Raw genomic sequence first — 5,000 nt, forward strand, 5'->3', positions numbered from 1 at the left:
TGTAGAGTCCTGTCAGTGTGTGTAGAGTCCTGTCAGTGTGTGTAGAGTCCTGTCAGTGTGTGTAGAGTCCTGTCAGTGTGTGTAGAGTCCTGTCAGTGTGTGTAGAGTCCTGTCAGTGTGTAGAGTCCTGTCAGAGTGTGTAGAGTCCTGTCAGAGTGTGTAGAGTCCTGTCAGAGTGTAGAGTCCTGTCAGTGTGTAGAGTCCTGTCAGAGTGTGTAGAGTCCTGTCAGAGTGTGTAGAGTCCTGTCAGAGTGTGTAGAGTCCTGTCAGTGTGTAGAGTCCTGTCAGTGTGTGTAGAGTCCTGTCAGTGTGTGTAGAGTCCTGTCAGTGTGTGTAGAGTCCTGTCAGTGTGTGTAGAGTCCTGTCAGTGTGTGTAGAGTTCCTGTCAGAGTGTGTAGAGTCCTGTCAGAGTGTGTAGAGTCCTGTCAGAGTGTGTAGAGTCCTGTCAGAGTGTAGAGTCCTGTCAGAGTGTGTAGAGTCCTGTCAGAGTGTGTAGAGTCCTGTCTGTGTGTGTAGAGTCCTGTCAGTGTGTGTAGAGTCCTGTCAGTGTGTAGAGTCCTGTCAGTGTGTGTAGAGTCCTGTCAGTGTGTGTAGAGTCCTGTCAGTGTGTAGAGTCCTGTCAGAGTGTGTAGAGTCCTGTCTGTGTGTGTAGAGTCCTGTCAGAGTGTGTAGAGTCCTGTCAGAGTGTGTAGAGTCCTGTCTGTGTGTGTAGAGTCCTGTCAGTGTGTGTAGAGTCCTGTCAGTGTGTAGAGTCCTGTCAGTGTGTGTAGAGTCCTGTCAGAGTGTGTAGAGTCCTGTCAGTGTGTAGAGTCCTGTCAGTGTGTGTAGAGTCCTGTCAGAGTGTGTAGAGTCCTGTCAGTGTGTAGAGTCCTGTCAGTGTGTGTAGAGTCCTGTCTGTGTGTGTAGAGTCCTGTCAGTGTGTGTAGAGTCCTGTCAGTGTGTGTAGAGTCCTGTCAGTGTGTAGAGTCCTGTCAGAGTGTGTAGAGTCCTGTCAGAGTGTGTAGAGTCCTGTCAGAGTGTAGAGTCCTGTCAGAGTGTAGAGTCCTGTCAGAGTGTGTAGAGTCCTGTCAGAGTGTGTAATTCCTGTCAGAGTGTAGAGTCCTGTCAGAGTGTGTAATTCCTGTCAGAGTGTGTAGAGTCCTGTCAGAGTGTGTAGAGTCCTGTCAGAGTGTGTAGAGTCCTGTCTGTGTGTGTAGAGTCCTGTCAGAGTGTGTAGAGTCCTGTCAGAGTGTGTAGAGTCCTGTCTGTGTGTGTAGAGTCCTGTCTGTGTGTGTAGAGTCCTGTCAGTGTGTGTAGAGTCCTGTCAGTGTGTGTAGAGTCCTGTCAGAGTGTGTAGAGTCCTGTCAGTGTGTAGAGTCCTGTCAGTGTGTGTAGAGTCCTGTCTGTGTGTGTAGAGTCCTGTCAGTGTGTGTAGAGTCCTGTCAGTGTGTGTAGAGTCCTGTCAGTGTGTAGAGTCCTGTCAGAGTGTGTAGAGTCCTGTCAGAGTGTGTAGAGTCCTGTCAGAGTGTAGAGTCCTGTCAGAGTGTAGAGTCCTGTCAGAGTGTGTAGAGTCCTGTCAGAGTGTGTAATTCCTGTCAGAGTGTAGAGTCCTGTCAGAGTGTGTAATTCCTGTCAGAGTGTGTAGAGTCCTGTCACAGTGTGCAGAGTCCTGTCAGAGTGTAGAGTCCTGTCAGTGTGTGTAGAGTCCTGTCAGAGTGTGTAGAGTCCTGTCAGAGTGTGTAGAGTCCTGTCAGTGTGTAGAGTCCTGTCAGAGTGTGTAGAGTCCTGTCAGAGTGTAGAGTCCTGTCAGAGTGTGTAGAGTCCTGTCAGAGTGTGTAGAGTCCTGTCAGAGTGTGTAGAGTCCTGTCAGAGTCCTGTCAGTGTGTAGAGTCCTGTCTGTGTGTAGAGTCCTGTCAGAGTCCTGTCAGAGTGTAGAGTCTTGTCAGTGTGTAGAGTCCTGTCAGAGTGTAGAGTCCTGTCAGAGTCCTGTCAGTGTGTAGAGTCCTGTCTGTGTGTAGAGTCCTGTCAGAGTCCTGTCAGTGTGTAGAGTCCTGTCTGTGTGTAGAGTCCTGTCTGTGTGTAGAGTCCTGTCAGAGTCCTGTCAGAGTGTAGAGTCCTGTCAGTGTGTGTAGAGTCCTGTCAGTGTGTGTAGAGTCATGTCTGTGTGTAGAGTCCTGTCAGAGTCCTGTCAGAGTGTAGAGTCCTGTCAAAGTGTGTAGAGTCCTGTCAGAGTGTAGAGTCCTGTCAGAGTGTAGAGTCCTGTCAGAGTGTAGAGTCCTGTCAGTGTGTGTAGAGTCCTGTCAGTGTGTGTAGAGTCATGTCTGTGTGTAGAGTCCTGTCAGAGTCCTGTCAGAGTGTAGAGTCCTGTCAGTGTGTAGAGTCCTGTCAGTGTGTAGAGTCCTGTCAGTGTGTAGAGTCCTGTCAGAGTGTAGAGTCCTGTCAGTGTGTAGAGTCCTGTCAGTGTGTAGAGTCCTATCAGAGTGTAGAGTCCTGTCTCTGTGTAGAGTCCTGTCAGAGTGTAGAGTCCTATCAGAGTGTAGAGTCCTGTCAGTGTGTAGAGTCCTGTGAGTGTGTAGAGTCCTGTGAGTGTGTAGAGTCCTGTCAAAGTGTGTAGAGTCCTGTCAGAGTGTAGAGTCCTGTCAGAGTGTAGAGTCCTGTCAGAGTGTAGAGTCCTGTCAGTGGGTAGAGTCCTGTCAGAGTCCTGTCAGTGGGTAGAGTCCTGTCAGTGTGTAGAGTCCTGTCAGAGTGTAGAGTCCTGTCAGTGTGTAGAGTCCTGTCAGAGTGTAGAGTCCTGTCAGAGTGTAGAGTCCTGTCAGAGTGTAGAGTCCTATCAGAGTGTAGAGTCCTGTCAGAGTGTAGAGTCCTGTCAGAGTCCTGTCAGAGTGTAGAGTCCTGTCAGAGTGTAGAGTCCTGTCAGAGTGTAGAGTCCTGTCAGAGTCCTGTCAGAGTGTAGAGTCCTGTCAGAGGGTGCATAGAGACAGTGCAAAAAGAAAGATACAAGTCATTTTGCTAGCTATTTAGCAGTGTTATGACTTGAGGATAGAAGACAGTTCAGTTTTGTTGTGTTACAGTCTGAATTTAAAATGAACTAAATTGAGATTTTGTGTCACTGGTCTACACACCATATCCCATAATGTCAAAGTGGAATTACATTTTAAGAAACGTTTACAACTTAATTACAAATTAAAAGCTGAAATGTCTTTAGTCAATAAGTATTCAAACCCTTTGTTATGTCAAGCCTCAATAAGTTCAGGAGTAAAAATGTGCTTAACAAGTCACATAATAAGTTACATGGATTCACTCTGTGTGTAATAATAGTGTTGAACATGATGTTTTAATGACTACCTCATCTCTGTATCCTACACATACAATTATCTGTAAGGTCCCTCAGTCGAGCAGCAAAGAAGAGCACCTATTGGTAGATAGGTCATTGAATATCCCTTTGAGCATGGTGAAGTTATTAATTACATTTTGGATGGTGTATCAATACACCCAGTCACTACAAAGATACAGGCGTCCTTCCTAACTCAGTTGCCGGAGAGGAAGGAAACCGCTCAGGGATTTCACCATGAGGCCAGTGGTGACTTTAAGTTACAGAGTTTAATGGCTGTGACAGGAGAAAACTGAGGATGGATCAACAACATTGTAGTTACTCCACAATACTAACCTAATTGACAGAGTGAAAAGAAGGAAGCCTGTACAGAATAAAAAATATTCCAAAACATGCATCCTGTTTACAACAAGGTACTAAAGTAAAACTGCAGAAAAATGTAGCAAAGAAATGAACTTTATGTCCTGAATACAAAGCGCTATGTTTGGAGCAAATCCAACACAACACATCACTGAGTACCACAGTTCTTGCGGATGACAAGCATACCCATAACATGATGCAGCCACCACCACAAATATTGTACAATCCAGGTGTGTAAAGCTCTTAGAGACTTACCCAGAAAGGCTCACAGCTGTAATCGCTGCCAAAGGTGATTCTAACCTCAGGGGTATGAATACTTATGTTACGATGGTATTTCTGGATTTCATTTTAAATACATTTGCACAAAAAAAAAAAAAAAAAACATGTTTTTCACTTTGGCATTATGGGTTATTGTGAGTAGTTGGGTGAGAATATATATTTATATATATATATATATATATGTATATATATATATATATATATATATATATTTTTTTTTTTTTTTTTTTTTATTTTTTTTTTTATTATTATTATTTTTTTTTATCCATTTTGAATTTATGCTGTAACACAACGAAATGTAGAATAAGTCAAGGGGTATGAATACTTTCTACTGCCACTGTAAATCATCCACCATGTTGTTACCTGAGACTAATTAGTGTGACGATGCTGCTAACGACATGAGTAATAGCAGAGCTATGTACAGTACATACAGTACCTCTATCTGAATGGATTTTCCATTAACTGGGTCATGCTAGAATACCGGACTTCCATCTGTCAGTTCCAGAAATGTGTAGGATCTATAATAGGTCTTACACACGGTAGATCCTGCTGGAATGTGTATCAGTTGGCCAAGTTTCTACTGTCTTTCTGAGACATAAAAGTACTGTAGTACCAGGTCCAGATATGTTGGCTGTTCTGGGTCAGCACCAGGTCCAGATATGTTGGCTGTTCTGGGTCAGCACCAGGTCCAGATATGTTAGCTGTTCTGGGTCAGCACCAGGTCCAGATGTATTGGCTGTTCTGGGTCAGCACCAGGTCCAGATATGTTGGCTGTTCTGGGTCAGCACCAGGTCTAGGTATGTTGGCTGTTCTGGGTCAGCACCAGGTCCAGATGCTGTTCTGGGTCAGCACCAGGTCCAGATGTATTGGCTGTTCTGGGTCAGCACCAGGTCCAGATGTATTGGCTGTTCTGGGTCAGCACCAGGTCCAGATATGTTGGCTGTTCTGGGTCAGCACCAGGTCCAGGTATGTTAGCTGTTCTGGATCAGCACCAGGTCCAGATATGTTGGCTGTTCTGGGTCAGCACCAGGTCCAGATATGTTGGCTGTTC

At 45.3% G+C, this 5,000-nt stretch overlaps 1 protein-coding gene across 2 annotated transcripts in view; it reads left to right on the forward strand.

Annotated features, from left to right (window-relative positions):
* LOC106585936 (uncharacterized) overlaps positions 1 to 5,000 on the forward strand; it is a 13,893-nt gene that overhangs the window by 7,006 nt on the left and 1,887 nt on the right. The window lies entirely within an intron of this gene.

The sequence above is a fragment of the Salmo salar genome, chromosome 24 (assembly GCF_965601325.2).
Source record: "Salmo salar chromosome 24, fSalSal1, whole genome shotgun sequence".
In the NCBI taxonomy this organism is placed as follows: Eukaryota; Metazoa; Chordata; class Actinopteri; order Salmoniformes; family Salmonidae; genus Salmo; species Salmo salar.